This window comes from Zootoca vivipara, chromosome 1, assembly GCF_963506605.1.
Source record: "Zootoca vivipara chromosome 1, rZooViv1.1, whole genome shotgun sequence".
NCBI lineage: Eukaryota > Metazoa > Chordata > Lepidosauria > Squamata > Lacertidae > Zootoca > Zootoca vivipara.
In genome coordinates, this window is record NC_083276.1 from 69775285 (window position 1) to 69796107 (window position 20823).

Below are 20823 nucleotides of genomic sequence, written 5' to 3' on the forward strand. Positions count from 1 at the left end.
ATTCTCCAGATGGTAAATATATTAGTGCTATGTCTTTTTTTAAATATAAAAAGTCCAAAATTTCATTTTGGAAAAAAAGACTATTGACAGTTTTTAAACATTTTTGTGATTAAACTGCATTTACAGATTTTTCTTGTATACTGCATCTGGTGTTTTCGTTTGTGTGTGATGCTTCCTCCATTAAAGGCTCTGGGGGGGAAAAACATCTATGTTTATCTTGCTCTTTGAATGTGCTCAGCTCCTTTTCTCTGGGCTAGTTTAACCTCATCAGGGCCTTTAATTATGCTTCTCCTCCTCCAGCTGACCACCATAAAACTTCAAGCCCTTGCCACAAATCTGTAAAAATGTTTCTACTGCAATGGGAGACAAAAATAGAATAATTCCATGTCTTTTTGGATAGATGCCTAGTTGAAACTATGCAGTGTTTGACTGACAGAAGGATGTAGTCTTTGCTGAAAAGTGGGTTTCCCTTCTTCAATGCACTGCATTTAGTTTTTAAGAGTATACAAGCAAGGGGAGGAAGAGAGGATTTATACTGGCTAGCCTCTGATGTTTACTGTTCCTTTTGTCTAACTTTCTGTGACTTATCATCATTCGGTCAGTTTTTCTTCTTGGCTTCCCCATATTCATGGAGCACATCTGAACAAGTGAGTATTTACTTCTTTGGTTTTGAGTGGAGTGACTATCTTAGTTCCTTAAAGTTATTACAGTACATATTTTATATGCAGCTGGATAGAATATCAAACACCACTAGTGATCTTGGCACTAACATTGTTAACTCTCGAACAGTTGTCATAAAAACAGATCTCTCAATTGTTCTTTAGACCATTTCAATGATAACTTGCTTTATATGCAGCCAAGAAGCAGAAAGAAGCTCAAAAAGTAGTTATGAAAAAGTTTTGAATGTGGATTCTCTAGAGTCTTCTACTTTACAGCGATTCTGTTTACTTTCTGCATCTGCCTGCATTTTAGTCAGAATTTTTATGCATAAGAAGAATTACAAAACTAGTTGGTAAATGAAGATAACAAAGCAAATAAATAAATAAATAAATAAATAAATAAATGATGTTCACTGGTGAGTTATAGAATGAAAAATGAAAACAAAAGAATATTACAGTGATGCATCAACATTCATAGTCTTCTAATGTGCCTGTGAGACTGCATTAATGCCCACCAGGATATAAAATCAATCCTTCTGGTAAATTTGCTTCATTTTACCGAATAGGTTTACTGTAGTTAATTCTGACAATCTTTTCTGAATGCTGTTGTGCATTATGTCCTGTCTATCTTTGTATATATGGTCATGATGTTTCTTAAATCTTTTCTAGGCAATTTATCTATATTGATGTTTTCATATACAGTATAGTTGCTTCTTCATTTATTTCAGTGTAATGTTACTGGTAAGAAAACAGTTCCTCTGTAGTCTGAAAGAATTAAACAAGCCGTGTGTGTATGGGGTGTGTATATTTGTGAAGAGTGTGTGTGTCAGGGTGTTTTTTGTACTGCTAATACTTTAATACTAAGCCTTACTGCTATTAATAGGCCTAATAGTATTAATAATCCTTACTACTGTTGATGGGTCATTCAGGTATTGCAAATTGGTCATTTGTAACAGGTGGGGTGCTTTTTGCTTATTGGAGTTTCTGTGGGATGGGTAAATCTGAATTAAAATGGGGCGGTGGGGGAGAAGTGGACTGGCATTTAGATGCTGACAACATGGTGTTGATGCTACAAAAAAGTGTACAAGCACAAGGAGCACCCATCGCGCAATAGGCTCCAGTAGTTTGTGACTGGGAGGGATGAGCAGTTTTTGTGTGTGTTAAAGGTGGTTGAATGGCTATGTGTGAAATTGAGACATGGTTGTGTAGAAAAGTTATTACAAATAATACAAAACACCCACATCTATAAATTTTTGTGGAGCTCTCTTTGTAATATCTACAGCGGTGCTATATCTTTCCAGTTCTTTATTCCTTAGCCAAGTTTAGCAGCAAACCAGATGCCCAGAGTGGCATGAGGAGCCCTTTGAATCTACATGTGGTGGGCCATATATAACTACCATTCCTTTGAGGAATTCTTAGCAGATAAAAAGTTAGCTAGACCAAGTTTGGATATAACACTAGGGCACGCAAACAAATGCTCAGGTCACTGGAGAGATTATGGCTGGTTTTACCACCTCTGCTCCTACTACCTCCATGTGGCTGTGGTCCAAGTCATTGTTTATGTATGAACTCATGGTTTATCTTGCTCCAGGTTCAAATGTAATGCCAAACCATGGCTTTATCTCACAGCAACGTGGCAGCAACAGGATTGGAGAAGGAGCAAAGCAGCCATGATCTTCTCTCTCTCTCTGGGAAGCTGCATGTCTGGGAATTCATGTTAAGTCATGGTTTGAGTGTTGCATGTGATCTGGGCCAGTGACTTTACTTGGTTTGCCTAGGGACCATCAGTAAGCACTACCATACTTTCAAAAACCTCTGTCTCTTCCTTATTACAATTTCTCTATAGCTGTTCAGATAATTTATACAGAGCATAACTTCTCAGTATGAATAAGTTGTAAATGTGTCTCTCAGTGAGATGAGTGCCGCACCTTTGACTGAACCTTCTAGGGGTCTTTTACCTACCTTACTTTTTTACCTATGTGGATTAGGAATGGGGGGTGGGGTGGAGGAGAGTTCAATGTTGTTTGTGTTTTAACAAGAAACTAGATAATCCACACTTCTAAAACCTATGTGTGAATTATAAGACAGACCCTTCACAATTTGCACAAATTCTGTAGAACATTTCTCCAGCCAGGTAATGTGTACAAAAATGCATACACATAGATAAAATGTATATTAGCAAAAAGAGCATGCAACTATGTCAGAACATAAAAAGAGCCCGCTGAATCAGTCTGATGTCCCATCTAATCCATCATCCTGTTCTCACAGTGGCCAACCAGATGACTGTGGGAAACCCACAAGCAGGATCCAAGCACAAGAGCACACACCTCTGTGGTTTTCAGCAACTGGTATTCAAAGCATTACTGCCTGTAATTGTGGAGGCAAAGCATAGCCATCATGGCTCATAGTCATTGCTAGCCTTCTCCTCCATGATCTACTATAACTCCATGTGTGATATTAGGCAGAATTGCTCCGCAAAAAAGTGTATAGGCAAAATTGCAGGAGACTATAAATAGCAGGAGAAACTTGCCCAAAAATGCTGATGACTTTCCATGAGGACTTGCTTAAAAAAAAATAAAAATCGCCAGTTGATGTGGAGAAAAATAATTGATTGGGAAAATGAGAAGCAGAGACAAACCGCAACCGACAGATTTGCCCATGCTTATTGTGCATGCATATCTAGGCATAGGAATGCAATGTATCACTGGGACTCCCTTGACATTGGCCCTTAATCCTATAAGCACTCCTCCTCTTCAAGAAAACAAGTCTTGTCCAACACCTTCTTTGCTGTCTTCTACTCACCTGGCTTTGCCTTCGACTGCAGGCCACCACCCACTTACCTGCACCTGCTATTAGCTCAGCATTGGATTCTACCCAAGGTATTTTACCAGTTCCCCAAGCTGAAATTTGAAGTAAAGCTCCCCTGGCACCCTGATGTAAACAAGATGGTTTGCTGAAGACCTCTCTTCCGAAGCAGATAGGTGCAAGGCTATATGGAGCCCACCAAAGACTTCATCAGGGCTTTAGTGCAGGCATCCCCAAACTGCGGCCCTCCAGATGTTTTGGCCTACAACTCCCATGATCCCTGGCTAAGAGGACCAGTGGTCAGGGATGATGGGAATTGTAGTCCAAAACATCTGGAGGGCCGAAGTTTGGGGATGCCTGCTTTAGTGCTTTAAACCAGGGATGGGGAACTTGTAGTCCTCCTGACTTCAGCTCCCATCAGCCCCAGTCAACATGCCCAGTGACCAGGAACAATGGGAGTTGTAGGACAGCAACACCTGGAGGGCCAGCTGCTTTAAACATTTTCATGCCCAGGACTGATGCATTCTGCCTTTGCATTGTGCAAGAATCCTATGCACACTTGGCAGGCAATGAACTCCATTAAACACTTTTTTATTATTCACTTAAGAGTGAGTGGTACTAACACATCTACTTCAGTATAAGATCCAGATGCTGAAATTAACAACTCCGAGCCTCATAGACTTGTTATGACCTAGAAACCATCATGACTTTAATGTGCATCTGTCATGAGTGCATAATTTAATGTGTTACTAGACAGCTCAAATTTAAATGAGAAATAATCACTGTATTGTTTTGGAGTGCCTAGAGAATAGGTTGCAAAAGAATAGAAATGAATCGCGGTAGAAAATCTGAATATGGCAGTAAACAAAAACATCCTAATGGAGTCTTTGGTGTTGAATTGTGTGGAGAGTTTTGTTGTTGATAACAAAAGTGAAATTGAGATTTGAGCTGAAAACATTCCATTGTATGTTTCCATGGCTACATATGGCAACCTGTACAATAACAAGCCATGGGCACTGATTGATACAGTCTGCCCTCTGTTCAGGAAAACTGTCCCTCTGTTCCTTATAATTATGGAAAGAAACAAAGAGTGATACATCAATGAGAAAAGTCATTGAGAGCTTGACTTGCTGTCTTCTCTGAGTGAAGACCATGTCTTTACAGAGCCCTTGTTCATATGATACTTAAGGGATTTGTGTGGTAATGGAACAGTGGTGATGCAATGCAGGGACGAAGAACTTTAATTTCCAGCAGTGCCAGTGGCCAGGGCTGATGGCAGTTGGGGTCCAGCAACATCTGAAGGGCCACAGGTTTCCGGGCCTTGATATAATGACGTATGAGCTAGTCTTCACAGAATAGCTAGTACCATAAAGGACCCATTAGCAATTCCTTCCCTCTCTTTCAGAGGGATATCACATGAACAGGCCTCCACATGATCAGACACTTGTCTGAAGGTCGCCAGTCAGGGCTGGCCCACCTATGTGGTAAGGTGAGGTCACCACCTCACACGGCAGAAACCTCAGGGGCAGCCAATCCCAATGTAGATATTTATCCCCCTGATGTAGATCTTCATCCATCCCTTTTTCTCTGGCAGGGAGGGAGGCGCCATTTTGTAGTTCACCTCAGATGTCAAAATGTCTTGGGCTGGCTCTGCCCCTGGTCATATGTTTTCACTTGTAGGGTACATTGGTACATTGGATTGGAGAGTGCCAGTTCTCCACCACATAGAAGCCTGAGGTCAGATATGAATATTGATGTGAACTGAAGGTAAGAAGACATATGAAGTCCTAGGGGGGTGGGACCTGGGAAGGTATGTGGGGAAAGTTCCCTCCATTTCTCCCCAAGGAATTAAAAAAAAATTAAGAGAAAAATCAAGAATCTGTGGAACGAAGAAGTAAAAAAGCTATGAAGCGTGGTTTTTTGGAATGACTTACTTTTAAAGGCAAGTTTTTACTCTAAATGTGTAGTAGCATGTAAGATAATCTACAGCAATAAAGAATGGTAAGTGGTGTATACCCTGTGGGTAGAAATATGCAAGACTTAAATTCCTTAAACAACAGAAGAGCATGCTGCCCCACATTTTCTAGGCATGAGTCTGAGTGGTTTTGCCTTTGTCCTGGTGCTTTCTCCTGGAAAATCTGCTCTTTGGTGCTAAATCAGAACAAATGGCAACCTGCAGAAAACCCAGTTGCTGTTTGTTCTAATTCAGTGCTAAACTGTTGGGTTTTCCCAGGGGAAAGTGGCAGGGCGGAAGGAAGTGTGGATCAGCCCTGAATTGCCTTTGCCATTTCACAGCCCATTTACCTACCGTAGTTTGGAGCGATCCTTTTACAGCTCCTCACAGTTCTTTTTTGTGCTAATGACCCTGAACAATGTTGTGTCAGCAGCAAGCTGAATTGTGAATTATGGCTTGCCTGCTTTGAGTGACCTTTGCTCTAGATTCCTTCCTCTGCTGTCTATTCTGACCTGACCCTTCCTTTCTGGTTGACCTTTTCACTTCTCCCCTCAAATTACTGTGGCGCAGACACACTGTGACAGACTGGAAAGCAAGCAGATTATTGAACTGCCTTGCCAGAGGATAAAAAGGTGAGCTGTTCCCAGCCATGCTTACCTGGGAGGAAGCTCTACTGTAATAGCACAATCTAGTTCATGGGTAGGCAAACAAAGGCCTGGGGGCTGGATCTGGCCCAATTGCCTTCTAAATCTGGCCCACAGACGGTCCAGGAATCAGTGTGTTTTTACATGAGTAGAATGTGTCCTTTTATTTAAAATGCATCTCTGGGTTATTTGTGGGACCTGTCTGGTGTTTTTACATGAGTAGAATGTGTGCTTTTATCTAAAATGTATCTCTGGGTTGTTTGTGGGGCACAGGAATTTGTTCATTCCCCCTCAAAATATAGTCCAGCCCCCCACAAGATCTGAGGGACAGTGGACCGGCTCCCTGCTGAAAAAGTTTGCTGACCCCTGATCTAGTTAGTGCCTAGATGAGTGACCAGCCAGGAACAACATGTACCATATCCTGGGCTTGACCACTGAAGAGATGTAAGTAACTAAATAATTTAATAAAACCTAAGGCTCACTCCCACAGGAGACAGTGAGAGCCACCAACTTGAATTGACTTTTAAAAAGGATTCAACAAATTCAATGGATACTAGCCACAATGGCTATATTCTGTCTCCATTGTCAGAGGTATCATGCCTCGGAATACCAGTTTCTGGGACTTTCAGGTGGGCAGAGTGCTGTTGGGTTCATGCCCAGCTTACAGGAACCTGGTTGGCCATTGTGAGAAGAGGATGCTCAGCTAGATCTTATATTCTTATGTTCTTACATGTGTACTTAGATGTAAGGTCCTCTTAGTTCAATGAAGCTTACTGTCATGGATAAAGGATTGTAGCCTAAATTTTATAAATATGCCCATCATACACCTTTTAATGCTGGGTGATATGCAGTGAAGTCTCCCAAAGATCTGTTCAATAACGAATTGGAAAACCACTTCCGCATCTCCACGGAGGTGGTGTTGTGGGCGGGCCCCGAGCGAACTCTCGCGATGGGGGCTGAGAGCTCAGCCCCCTCGCGAAGTGGGAGTTCCCGCCTCCGTCAGACCCGGGCCGCCCAATAGGGGCGGCCGGGAGGTGGGGCTCCACGTATTTTAAACCGACCGGAGGCGGGAACTCAGCCTTTCCTGCCCCGGCTCCCAACCCGATTGGTTGCGGATGTGAGGGTATTGGCGGCGCGCCTCAAGAGGCTCGTGTGGCGGTTAGGCATTGGAAATTTGCATAAAAGAAGGGGGGCAGATTGCGTCATCCTCTGCCCAGAAATTGGAGAAGTAATTCCGTTAAAGGGGTTCCGGGGCGGTAGCTTTGTCCTGGGCCTACGGAGGTCAGGGCCTTATGGCACCCCCCAACGGTGGCCACAGGGGGTGTCCCAGTAGATGTACATCACCGGGATCCTTTCTGGTGGTTAATTTCTCCCAGACTGTAACACACGGGTTACAGTCTGATATAGCCAGATAGGTTCCAATGCCTAAGCCAATACCGCTCATCATTCTTAACCAGTAAAGTTGTGGCCTTTTTCACCCACTTAAATTTATTCATTGTGTCTCGTGTCTTATTTCACATGGAGGGAGGGGCCTTGCCACACAATCAGGAGTGGGGTGCCCAAGTTTGCAGAGGACATCTTAGTATTCAGGATGATGAAAACCCAAGCAGTCTGTGAAGGTCTCCAAATTGTGTGAATAGGAAAGAATAAAAGAAAAATGGCAAATAAGATGTTTCACCCCCATTTCAACAAAAGATAACAACACATACAACAACACATACCGTTTATTTCTTCTTATAAATCACTTTCAGAAATTAGGAAGTGGCAAAACCACAAGATGTAAACTTGCAAGAGCTTATGTGGTTTGCAATATGTGCCTTCAGATGTGCACATAATAAATTTGTACAAAACAGCTAAAAACTGGGGAAGGAATCAATAAGAACCACTGATGTTTTCCCTTTACAAGCCCATCAAACAAAAGGATAAGCGTGTGTGGTTTGGTTTAACTACTTTCTCTTTCCTGCCTGCCGTCTTTTAATTCCTTCATTTCTCTGACCTGTGCCTTTTGTGACTGGCTCACTGGAACCCTCCAGGGAGGATCAGTATCGGGTCTAATAAGCTTGCTGTTACTTTACACCAACTGGAAAATAAATGTTTCATCTGTTAAATTGGCAAATAGAAAATGTCCCCCCCCCCCGAAGAGTGAGGACAATAGAAAAGTATTTTTTGCTTTGATGCGACTGAGAGCAGATAAAATGGATTCAAAGCTATGGACGTAAGTGTCTTCGGTGAACACTGACTTATATAAGACTTCTCATTCTTTATTTAGCTGTTTGCACTGAAATGTGATCAGATGAACACTGCATGGTCCACTTGAAATGCCTGTTGCAGGCTGTGAAATTCTTAGAGCTATAAGACCTTGACTGCAGCATATAAGAAGCTTGCTGTGAATTTAAGTCCTGGGGGGAAAATAGCATGTTATGAACAATGCAAGAACATGTAACTCCAGACTGTTTGTTTATTTAGGTCTCGGTTCTTCTCTTTGTTAGTCTGAGGCTCAATACTGCTATTTGATGCATTGTGTTTAACTGGCAGCAGTGCCGGCAGACATTAGTGGTTTCTGTTTGGGTTTCTGTTTATTTCTTATTTTTTAATGTGCTTCATACATCTGACTACATTTCACTGGTTTCACTTAGTTAAACGTTCTTTTTCATGATTATAAAGTACTAGCTGGCCCTGCCACGCGTTGCTGTGGGTTATTTGTGTGATTTCCCCTACCCTGTGCTGATCCATGATGTATCCCTGTGATTCCCCCACTCCTCCCCTCACTGATTGCCCCCTCATCCCCCTCCCTCATCCCTGTGAATCCCCCAACTCTGTCCTGATCCATGACCTATAATGCCCCCTTTTCTCCCCACCCCGGCTTATCCCTGTAATTTCCCCCCTCTCCTCCCCCTAACCCCCCCATGGTATAAACAGGGTGTCAGTTTCAGTATAGGAGGGGCAAAGTGATATACTGTTCTAAAATAAATGGCCAAAAGGCAGGATGTACCAAGACCATTTCTTGTCATTACTTTCCTTATACCTTAATAATCAGAGACATAGGTGCTTCTGAGAAACAATTGCATATGATTTAAAAGATGAAGGGTGTGTGTGTGTGTGTGTGTGTGTGTGTGTGTGTGTGTGTGGTCTTCCACCTACCCTCTCTGATTTGGTACAGGATTTAAAATAAAATTTGTGAAAATTTGAATCAAGGATTTAGTGGGAATATAATAAAGCACAACCTTCTGAATTTGTCAATAAGCTACCAAACCATGCAAATAGGCTAGATTAGGGAGATATGCTAGAGGTAGTATGAATATAGTCTTGCACATCAATGGGACTTCATTACATCTAAGAATAGAGTCAGATGATTCTTTGCAGCTAGGAAATGGAAAGCTGCCTTGTATTGAGTTGGACCAATGCTCCACCTTCTGCATACGAATTAATTGCTCTACCATTGAGCTGTGGCTCCTCTTGAAAAGAGTTTATGGGATGCATGTTGTATCCTGGATACAAAAAAGTAGATACTGTGATCTGGAGAAAAAATAAGGAATGCAATATAAAATTATGGAATAAATTTCTGTACCCTTTCTTCAACAATTAAGCCCTTTGGTTAAATCTGTACTGGATTAAGGTTAAATTTAGTTTTTAACTAGAAGAATCCAATCTAACCTTGGCTGCTTGGGTAGTCAACATATCTTTGGAATGCTTTAGTAAATTTGATTTGATTATATTATGTTGATTTGGCAATTAACTGTATCTAGATGCAATTTTTCTAATGATGAGTAACTTCAAGCAAAAGGAGTCAGCAGAATGCTAGTTCTGTTGGATCCTGGAACATGTCAAATGAAAAAGTGGCTCAATTCGTAATATGCATGCGAGTCAATTCGTAATATGCATGAAGATAGCTTATTCATTATGCTCAATACTGTTCAATTCTTTCTAGGAAACTATTGCTTTTTAGCCTGATTTTAAGTGAAAATAGCTACATTTCCTAATACACTATGCAATAGATCTCCTTTGCATTGATAACTGTAGCATCAAAGCAATTTCTTTCAAGATATTCATTAACATTAAATGTAATAGAAACACTGGTGAAATAAATTCAAAGTTTATGTATTGATCTTACTTGCTCTAGCAAAATGAAACATATAATTGATTTCTAGGTTTGTAAGATGTGTAAGTCTAACTAAAGAGCCAGGCATCCATTATGTGGAGGAAGTGGGAAGAGCCCACTATGACACCTCAAAGAACCAACATCAGTAAGTGCATAGTACTGAACAAATGGTCTGACTCAGTCATATGACCACTTCCTATGTTCCTGAGGCATCCATGAGAAGCATCAGCTCTCAATACTGATTGTGGTTGCTGAACAACTCCAGGCACGCCTGGAAGAAGCGGACCATTTGGATCCCTTCCATTCAGGATTCAGGCCTCATCATGGGACTGAAACTGCCATGGTCGCACTGGTCGATGATCTCCAGCGGGCTAGAGACAAAGGTGGAGAGGTCCAGCGCCGAGGGCCTTCTGGCGGTTCCCTCCTTACGAGAAGCCAAGTTACAGGGGACCAGGCAGAGAGCCTTCTTGGTAGTGACACCCACCCTCTGGAATGCCCTCCCACCAGAGGTCAAAGAGAATAACAATTACCAGACCTTTAGAAGGCATCTCAAGGCAGCCCTGTTTAGGGAAGCTTTTAATGTTTGATGGATTTCTGTATTTTACTATTTTGTTGGAAGCCGCCCAGAGTGGCTGGGGGAACCTGGTCAGATGGGCGGGGTATAAATAATAAATTATTATTATTATTATTACTGTCTACCTGACTAGCAAGTGTGCTTCTAGAATTCATTTCTTCTAATCATAAGAGCTTTGGCCCATCAAGTCCAGCATCCTGTTCTCACAGTGGCCAATCAGATGCCTCTGGATTATTTTCCTTTCTCCACAAATCTCTTGTTAGGTTGAATCGGCATTTAAAAGCCAGGTTCATAAACTGTGTGGCAAAGTAACAGCCTACAGAGTTAAAATAATATAAGTATTAGCATTGATGTACTGTTTAGCAAAGGTAGACTCCAGCCAACTTCATTTGAAAATAGAAACACTGGGTTTCTTTAATCTATATTCGTGGTGGCGGCACTGGCAGTGGCAGGGGGATGAAGCAATTGACACTATATAAATAAATTGTTCTGCATCATTGTGGATTTGGGCATCTATTTATGTAATCACATAGATGAAAGGGGTTTTATGAGCACACAACACTTTCTAGTTTTAAACTCCACAAAACTATTTTCCATCTCAGATCCACTCTTCAATTATCTGGGACTAAAGAGGCATTGAAATAAGTGAGAATAAGATATCCTGCTCTTCCGTTCAAACCTAATACGATTTTTGGAAAAGATTAAAGTTCAGGGCTCTAAAATAAAAAAAAACACAAAACACCACACGTTCTTAACAATGCAAATGAGGAACTATGAGATCTGCAGTCTAGATGAAAATTCTGTTAAAAGACAAGTGCTGAATGTCAGGGCTGATGGGCTTCCTCTCTTCACACAATCACCATGAGAGTCTCCTGACTTTTTTTAATGCCTTTATTTACAGTATTTACAACTGGTCATTAGCACATAATGATCATTCATCAGAGTCACAGTTCAGAGCTCTGCTGAGGTCTGCGTTTGCCCTGCCAGCAACTCAAAAAATGGCAAACTCTCCCATCTCGCCTTTCACCCCTCCTCTTCTCCACATGCCTCGCGAGAGCAGGCTTAACCCCCCCCCCCAAAATTGGGCTTACTTGTGGTAACTCTCCTTTTGCACAATATCGACAAGATGCATGATTGTGTCGTGTTCTGTTTCACGACTGCCCTCTCCATCCACAGCATGACTTCAGGGAACTTGCAAAGCATAACATTGCAAAAGTGCTGGCACCTGAAAGCATTTGAAGAATAATCCCTTCCTTTTCATTAGGTCACGGCTTTGCTCTTTAATTTCTTAAACAGCAAGCAATCTGCATATGGTGCTTAGAATACAAAGTAAGGTGCTTTGCCATCCTTTGGCTTTTGACATGCTATTTTTCTAGCGGTTTCTGTACAGCGGAGAACTTGGGATATTTACAGATGGATTTAGGTGTGGGAGACCTGGAACAAAACATAGATGTCACATAAAATGTCCAGGGGTTTGCAAATCCCTGTGCCCTTTGCCAAGAGATTTAGAAAGGAATGTACAGAAGTCACATCAATCTTTGTGAGAAGGCACCTGGGGAAGATGATGACTCTATGAACCATGGGGATTTTAAGACAAGTAGATTTAATAAGAGTTGATAGAAAAATGGACGCTGATTTTTTTCCTGGTCATGTCATGTGTGGATGTGTATTTCAGTGTGCATTGTAAGCCTTGTAATAAAAAAGCATGTTTTCTTGCCCCTCCATTTTCATTGAATGAGGCTGACGTGTACTCAGTCAGTGCCTGAAGCCACAAATCACAGGAAAGGTGCAATCTGGAAAACTCCCAGTTTTTCCACCAAGCATCTAGCACAGGCACCCCCAAACTTCGGCCCTCCAGATGTTTTGGACTACAATTCCCATCTTCCCCAGCCACTGGTCCTGTTAGCTAGTGATCATGGGAGTTGTAGGCCAAAACATCTGGAGGGCTGCAGTTTGGGGATGCCTGATCTAGCATCAACCCACTCCCCAAAAGGTGTCAATCTCCTTTACCTGCCAAACAAGTTCTGGACTTTGATTGGTCCAAAGGAGCTTGGTGTCACTCAAACCAACATGGGAGAGGGAGCCCTTAAAAGTGAGCTGCTGTATGCAGCCTTTTTACCTGTCCCACCCACCCCCAGGTTCCTTTCATCCTTTTCTGAACAGCAGAAAACCTACAACTGACCATCCTTGCAGCTTTATTTTTAAATGCTTTGTTGTAAGTAAATAGCTTAAGAGCTGATAGACTTGGCCCAGAAAGCTCTTTTTATTCCCAACCTGCTCTGTCCATTTGCCTTCTTCCTTTTATTCTTAATAAAATGCCTTAATTTGGTTACTGGGGTCTGAAGTGTGTGTTTGCCAATCTCACCGATTCTTGAAATCTCTCGTATTCCTTGGTCGCTTGGGGTTCACACTGTTGGAGTATTAGTGCAGTGATCTTTGGGGAGGGAAGTTGTGGCAGGAGAAACTGGTTAGTTAAGATACAGCTGGCCTACTCTACTAGGCAGTTGTGCAAGGAAGGGCACAAGAGTATTTCTTGAGCTTTGATGTTAGAGGAGGGGGAAGGCTGATTTTAAAGCCCATGTTGCCTCTTTTGTTAAATATGGTTTAGCAACAAGCCCTCCCCACCAATCTGCTATGTGTATGATGTGTGCTTAGAAGTAATTTTCTCTTCCACTCTTGATTATAAAGTTCAGCTTTGCTAATAATAACTTGTCTTTCTCAATCTCTCATCAGTTTGCTTAACCTTATACAGGCTCACAACAGCTGACATAGTATTTGTTTTTCAGCCATTCTGTTGGTAATAACATTACAGCTAGTTCAAGATTCTCAAACACTCATGGCTATATCCCTTAAAGTCAAGAATAATTTTGACAAACAACTCTCTTCCATTCTCAGTAACTGGAGGCAAAGGTTTTTTTTGTGGTATTCGGAAAGATTTTTAGGCCACAGTAGAGACTATACATTAACTTTAGCAGTAAGATTCCAATTTGAATTTTGCAATGCATTTTTTTAAAAATATAGATGGCTTAAAAAGCATTGATAAAATAGATTTTTGAGTCTTGGATCAGGTTACATTTATATTGGTGTTTTGAAACCAGCATTTACAACATAGGCAAATGAGGTTAGAGCTTGTGTAATTAAATATATGGACCTAAATTTTATTTATTTTTTTAGAAAACAGAGGGAATGGTAGACATGCCCATAAGTCTCAACATAACTCAAATTATACAATGACAGAACAATACTACATTGTACATTTAAGAAAATCGTGTCATTTAAGTGTTTTCTTTAGTACGAAAGATGCACAAGTGGGAGAAAAAGGGAGGAGGGGACTTTCTAGTGTTTCACAAGTTTCAAATATTTTGTCAGGGCTGTTCTTCCTGTGTCTTTGTGGTTTACATACATAGTAAAACCTATACATTCACCATAGAATGGGTCTTATTTGGTTTGCCTGTTAGCTAGCTGAACCTCATGTGTTGTGTTTTCAGAGATGACAAAAAACCAGAGTTTATTGTGCCACATCTCTATCATTGACCCTTCAAAGATTTTTTCCAAAATGCACAATTACAAGGCTTGCTGCTTTCCAAAGGACACTAAGGAATTACTTACCGGTACTTTTAAGATTTCTGTTGGTTTCATTTCAGATATTTAGCAAAGTCAAAGGGTGGGATTAGGCAAAACAGCTTGTTTAGTTATATATAGTGTTAATTTCTGGGAATACTTCCTACTAGAAGCTTACCACACAAGGGCATTTCCATCAAAAGTGCTAAAATGCTTTGTGGCATGCTCTGCAATGCTGGCAAAACCAGAGAAGGCTCTTTTACGTGTAAGACAATTTCACTAGAGCAGAATGCTAACAATATACTGCAGTTTTTAACATCATTTCCTGTCCATGGGTGGAGAGCAATATTTTGCGTGTTAAGACCTTAAATCTCCTTCTTAAATAAATTCAGACAAGACTCAAATTTTGGCAGAATTTAGGCCACAACTTTATTGATTACAGCAAGTGAGTGGCTGCACAGGCTCTGGTTTGACTAGCTCCCTGCACCATTGCAGCTAGTGTTGACCCAGGGCACCAGCATAAGTCAGCCAAGGGTGAATACCCGGATAGGTGGAAAGCCGGGAACAAGCTATGTCCACCACCCAGATGTCCCCCTGGACTCAGGCATGGGCACAGCCCCCTCACAGGGTTGGCCAAACCATTGAGTCCCTGGATTCCTTTAACGGAATACCCATCACATAGGGATGGCGAGAGCGTTCCCCCATCCTTATCACCTGAACCAGAGCCTATCCACAACCTTACAAGTTGTGACGATTTGCTAAGTGGCAGGCGAAACCCAAATGGCACCAGCCAATCAGCCAAGTGGGGAAAATTCCTGCTGTGCCCCTGTCCCAATGACAGACTATACACGATGGCATAGCAAGGTCAAGGGCACAGCCCTAAAAGTAGGGAGAAGTGGGTGGGTGTTCCGATGCACACACCGAAAGAGGAAGCTCTGGGTCATGTGCATGGGTATATATAAGCCCCTTGATCCATTTAGACAGCGTCCCATTGGCCTGATTGAACTCTGCATCGAGGGACCAACCAATAGAGTGTTGTGGCTATCTGATCGTACCCACCCACAACACAGGGTTTGGTTGCCAGGTCTCACAACAGCATGTGCCCTCTTTGAGGGAGGACACAATAACTCGTTACAACCCCAAACTTTGTTCCAGTCTTAGTCTTCAATCCCTTGCTGGAGGTCTTGTTCCCTGGTGCTCCTCAAAACCAGCAGGTCTGTAGGATCTTTCTCCAAATCATCTTAGAGATCCTTGGAATCCACTTGTTGCATCAAGCATCTGAGTGGCATAGGTCCACATAAAGAGAACTACTTTCAATGGCCTTTATAGCCACCCATGCTTTATTTGAGTCCAATGTTAGGGGCACTATCCATTGCCTTTGTTGAAATTATATTTTTCTTTAGTTTTGATTGTTCTGTTGCATTGTTGCATTGGACTAAACAGATTGAGTATGCTGTATTGCAAATTCATGTATGCCATCTGCGTATATTGTTCTCAGCTGCTCTGTGCTAGATCTTTCATCCTTGACCCCTGAGTTCTTCTGCTCTAACTTAATATTCCAGCTTTTGATCCTGACTGACCCTGGCTGATCCCATGTCCACTTTCAATAAGCAGAATAATTGCTTGGATTCATCCATCTGGTTTCTTCCTTGAACTGTGTATTCAGTCTGGGCCTTGATCTGTGGCGTTTCTGGCTGTTTTCTGATACAAGCATGTTTTGCATTTGCACAGCAGGCTCTTTTTAAATGGATGATTTAAAGTGATTTCATGTCAATAGCTCAGCTATTTTTAGATTAGATTCAATTTTTACTGCCTGCATGTGCATCTCTTAATTAACCTTGTGTTACTGATATAGTAAGTCATACAGATTCTACTTATGCTTGCACATTTATGATAACTTGGCAATTACATAATAAGGGACCAGATACTCATTTGATGCATGTCAAATGGGTGGAGAGATGTTGACTTTCAGCAGCTAATGATCCTGCCTCTATGTGTTAGATAACGTGCTGTATCTTCTCAGTAGGACTATCTTGTCAAATAGTTTGTCCTGTTAGGAAGATAAAGCATCTCATTTCCCACAAATGTGTTATGTACAAATGTGCTTGCACTGAAAAAGTTTTTAGTCAATTGGAAACTTATTATGTCTTGGATTCAAAGAACCACATAACTAGCTCTGTATTAGGTGTATGTTTTTTTCCCAAACAGTAATCCCCACAACCCTCCATTGTAAGCCGCACAGGTGGTTGGTTCTGAAACAGAGGGAAGTTTCAATAGTTGTTTGTTATATGGCATGTGTGCCTTTCAAAGAGCAAAGGACAAACATCCCACTGGGCATAACCAAGCTTTTAAATTGCTTTTAGGCTGGGATCCAATGCTTCAACAATGGCAGCATGTTCTCCATCATATGTGGATGTTACAATAGTTTTTACCCCCCCCCAAATCAGTGCCGTCTTGAGGGTATCCAGCGCTGTGCTGCAAAAATCCCTTCGGCCCCACCATTTCCCTCCCGGTGGGCAGGCTGGAGGGCGGCTCCTCCGGCTGGGAGGAGGCTTTGGGAGTGGCGCGGCATGGAGGAGGGCAGCGAGCTGTTGCCAGGAGGCGCCATGTCCAGCCTCGCCTCTTCCTTGTCGCCCTCCAGAACTTGGCACTGTGGTGCCCTGCGCCACTAGCTCCTATGGGCAAGATGCCCCTGCCCCCAATAATGTTTTAGTGTTCATGATATACCAATAGGTCCAAGGGCGTACCCACCATGCGGCAAGTTAGGGCAGCTGCCCTACTCTAGAAGCAGGGCTGGTGGGCAGAGGCGGAGCACAGCCCGGCGGAGCGCGAGTTCGCCATTCCCGCCGCACCGCGCCGCACCCTCCCTCCAGCTCCCCGGCGCGCCCTCAGGCAAGGCCAAGCGCGGCGGGGAACCAGGGAGCGCGGCGCGGTGGGCGGGAACGCCGAACTCGCGCTACGCTGGGCTGGGCTCCGCCTCCGCCCACCAGCCCTGCTGCTAGGGAGGGGCACAGCCCGGCGGAGCGCGAGTTCGCCGTTCCCGCCCGCCGCGCTGCGCCCTCCCTCCAGCTCCCCGTCGCGCCCTCTGGCAAGGCCAAGCGCGGCGGGGAACCAGAGAGCGCGGCGCGGCGGGCGGGAACGCTGAACTCGTGCTACGCTGGGCTGGGCTCCGCCTCCGCCTACCAGCCCTGCTGCTAGGGAGGGGCACAGCCCGGCGGAGCGCGAGTTCGCCGTTCCCGCCCACTTTGTGGCCCCTCCCCTTCCGTGCCTTGGCCCCTCCCCTTGCCCCCCCCTAGTTTTGATCCTGGGTACGCCCATGAATAGGTCGGTTGGTGGTTTTGTGTGTGGAAGTGCTTGGTCATGTTGACAGGATGCACTGTATCTTCAAAACTGAGCCTTTGCTTACCAATAGCCATATACCTGTATAAATGAGTGCCTCAATCTAAGCCACTCTTTGAACCTCAGCTGAGAGCCATGGTGCTCAACACCTGAAAGGAAGGAATACACAACCAAAGATAAGCTCCAGGTAAATTATTCATTGCTAATTGTTTGTTTTTGTCTTCTGTCCTAAAGCCGCTGAAGCCTAATGTGAAATGTGTAATTAGTTCTGGTTGACTTAAAAAACAAAACAAAAAAACCACAGGCCAACATTCAGAGCAGGGGTGCCATTTAAAAGGCTCCCCATCTTCCTTAGTTAAGAGAGTGTGATTTTGCAAAGAAGATTTGTGGGGCCAGGGAAATTTTGGTGGTGTTTCTGTGATCTATGTAGCAGTGCTTTACATTGTTAAAGTTATATGTACATAAAATGTTGTGTTTGAATGCACTGTATTTAAAATATAGTAATGGGAATTTGTTGTTGTTGTTGTTGTTGTTTAGTCGTTTAGTCGTGTCCGACTCTTCGTGACCCCATGGACCATAGCACGCCAGGCACTCCTGTCTTCCACTGCCTCCCGCAGTTTGGTCAAACTCATGTTCGTAGCTTCGAGAACACTGTCCAACCATCTCGTCCTCTGTCGTCCCCTTCTCCTTGTGCCCTCCATCTTTCCCAACATCAGGGTCTTTTCCAGGGAGTCTTCTCTTCTCATGAGGTGGCCAAAGTATTGGAGCCTCAGCTTCATGATCTGTCCTTCCAGTGAGCACTCAGGGCTGATTTCCTTAAGAATGGATAGGTTTGATCTTCTTGCAGTCCATGGGACTCTCAAGAGTCTCCTCCAGCACCATAATTCAAAAGCATCAATTCTTCGGCGATCAGCCTTCTTTATGGTCCAGCTCTCACTTCCATACATCACTACTGGGAAAACCATAGCTTTAACTATACGGACCTTTGTCGGCAAGGTGATGTCTCTGCTTTTTAAGATGCTGTCTAGGTTTGTCATTGCTTTTCTCCCAAGAAGCAGGCGTCTTTTAATTTCGTGACTGCTGTCACCATCTGCAGTGATCAAGGAGCCCAAGAAAGTAAAATCTCTCACTGCCTCCATTTCTTCCCCTTCTATTTGCCAGGAGGTGATGGGACCAGTGGCCATGATCTTGGTTTTTTTGATGTTGAGCTTCAGACCATATTTTGCGCTCTCCTCTTTCACCCTCATTAAAAGGTTCTTTAATTCATCCTCGCTTTCTGCCATCAAGGTTGTGTCATCTGCATATCTGAGGTTGTTGATATTTCTTCCGGCAATCTTAATTCCGGCTTGGGATTCATCTAGTCCAGCCTTTCGCATGATGAATTCTGCATATAAGTTAAATAAGCAGGGAGACAATATACAACCTTGTCGTACTCCTTTCCCAATTTTGAACCACTCAGTTGTTCCATATCCAGTTCTAACTGTAGCTTCTTGTCCCACATAGAGATTTCTCAGGAGACAGATGAGGTGATCAGGCACTCCCATTTCTTTAAGAACTTGCCATAGTTTGCTGTGGTCGACACAGTCAAAGGCTTTTGCATAGTCAATGAAGCAGAAGTAGACGTTTTTCTGGAACTCTCTAGCTTTCTCCATAATCCAGCGCATGTTTGCTATTTGGTCTCTGGTTCCTCTGCCCTTTCGAAATCCAGCTTGCACTTCTGGGAGTTCTCGGTCCACATACTGCCTAAGCCTGCCTTGTAGAATTTTAAGCATAACCTTGCTAGCGTGTGAAATGAGCGCAATTGTGCGGTAGTTGGAGCATTCTTTGGCACTGCCCTTCTTTGGAATTGGGATGTAGACTGATCTTCTCCAATCCTCTGGCCATTGCTGAGTTTTCCAAACTTGCTGGCATATTGGGTGTAGCACCTTAACAGCATCATCTTTTAAAATTTTAAATAGTTCAGCTGGAATATCATCACTTCCACTGGCCTTGTTATTAGCAGTGCTTTCTAAGGCCCATTTGACTTCACTCTCCAAGATGTCTGGCTCAAGGTCAGCAACCACACTACCTGGGGTGTACGAGACCTCCATATCTTTCTGGTATAATTCCTCTGTGTATTCTTGCCACCTCTTCTTGATGTCTTCTGCTTCTGTTAGGTCCTTACCACTTTTGTCCTTGATTATGGTAATCTTTGTACGAAATGTTCCTTTCATATCTCCAATTTTCTTGAACAGATCTCTGGTTTTCCCCATTCTATTGTTTTCCTCTATTTCTTTGCATTGCTCATTTAAGAAGACCCTCTTGTCTCTCCTTGCTGTTTTTTGGAAATCTGCATTCAGTTTCCTGTATCTTTCCCTATCTCCCTTGCATTTTGCTTGCCTCCTCTCCTCCGCTATTTGTAAGGCCTCGTTGGACAACCATTTTGCTTTCTTGCATTTCCTTTTCCTTGGGATGGTTTTCGTTGCTGCCTCCTGTATAATGTTACGAGCCTCCATCCATAGTTCTTCAGGCACTCTGTCCACCAAATCTAAATCTTTAAACCTGTTCCTCACTTCCACTGTGTATTCATAAGGGATTTGATTCAGATTGTATCTTACTGGCCCAGTGGTTTTTCCTACTTTCTTCAGTTTAAGCTGGAATTTTGCTATAAGAAGCTGATGATCTGAGTTACAGTCAGCTCCAGGTCTTGTTTTTGCTGACTGTATAGAGCTTCTCCATCTTTGGCTGCAGAGAATATAATCAATCTGATTTCGATGCTGCCCATTTGGTGATATCCATGTGTAGAGTCGTCTCTTGTGTTGTTGGAAGAGAGTGTTTGTGATGACCAGCTTGTTCTCTTGACAGAACTCTATTAGCCTTTGCCCTGCTTCATTTTGAACTCCCAGGCCAAACTTGCCAGTTGTTCCTTTTATCTCTTGATTCCCTACTTTAGCATTCCAATCCCCTGTAATGAGAAGAACATCCTTCTTTGGTGTCATTTCTAGAAGGTGTTGTAGGTCTTCATAGAATTGGTCAATTTCATTTTCTTCAGCACCGGTAGTTGGTGCATAAACTTGGATTACTGTGATGTTAAAAGGTCTGCCTTGGATTCGTATCGAGATCATTCTGTCATTTTTGAGATTGCACCCCATTACAGCTTTTGCCACTCTTTTGTTGACTATGAGGGCCACTCCATTTCTACTACGGGA

At 43.0% G+C, this 20823-nt stretch overlaps 1 protein-coding gene across 1 annotated transcript in view; it reads left to right on the forward strand.

Annotated features, from left to right (window-relative positions):
• The first annotated feature begins 436 nt into the window (after nucleotides 1-436).
• INSC (INSC spindle orientation adaptor protein) overlaps nucleotides 437-20823 on the forward strand; it is a 125475-nt gene continuing 105088 nt past the window's right edge. The window contains exon 1 of the mRNA XM_035119885.2: nucleotides 437-647. The gene's annotated coding sequence lies outside the window, so the exon portion shown is untranslated. The remainder of the gene's footprint in view (nucleotides 648-20823) is intronic.